A 554-nucleotide genomic window follows, 5' to 3' on the forward strand; every position below is an offset into this window, starting at 1 on the left:
GGCATATTTCCTATTCTTAGAGTTCCCAGGAACTTCCTTCGTTGAATATAAATGTTTTGCGACATAGAAAACGCAATCTTTACGTAAACGATAATATGTCTTCCAAGATCCCCCTTCCCCAAATCACCAACCTACACACCGGAGACGAAATAACTTCGCAAACTCTACATCACCTTGCACTTACTTCGCATCAAACCTAAAACATTACCCTCCAGAAACCGTGGACGGAACATCCCAAGCTTGTTCACCGCCTGAAGAAAGGAAACCCGCAACCCCTTCCGCCCCAGTGTTTATCAACATCGGTGCGTTCGCGGAAGGGCCTCCGGATTCGCCCGGATTCAACCCCGACGACGTCGCGGCCAAACTCGTGTCGCTCTCTTTTTTCTTAGGTGATAAATGGATATATATTTGAATAAGTGTTATGATAAAGAGCTCATACAATAATGGCATAGCAATTGAGTAAAATTATAACTGAAATGAGCAATCAATGACGAACGGAAAACTATTTTGAGGTAATAATTAAATATGGTGCATGGCCCTCCATTGTATCATTA

General features: G+C 42.8%; 1 protein-coding gene across 1 annotated transcript in view; it reads right to left on the reverse strand.

The window, feature by feature from the left end:
* The window catches only part of LOC119591582 (ganglioside GM2 activator-like), a gene marked incomplete in the record, with an annotated part of 5610 nt that extends 5258 nt beyond the window's left edge, over nucleotides 1-352 (reverse strand). Inside the window, 1 exon segment of the mRNA XM_037940343.1 lies at nucleotides 209-352.
* Between the last annotated feature and the right edge of the window lie 202 nt (nucleotides 353-554).

The sequence above is a fragment of the Penaeus monodon genome, chromosome 28 (genome assembly GCF_015228065.2).
Source record: "Penaeus monodon isolate SGIC_2016 chromosome 28, NSTDA_Pmon_1, whole genome shotgun sequence".
Classification (NCBI taxonomy): Eukaryota; Metazoa; Arthropoda; class Malacostraca; order Decapoda; family Penaeidae; genus Penaeus; species Penaeus monodon.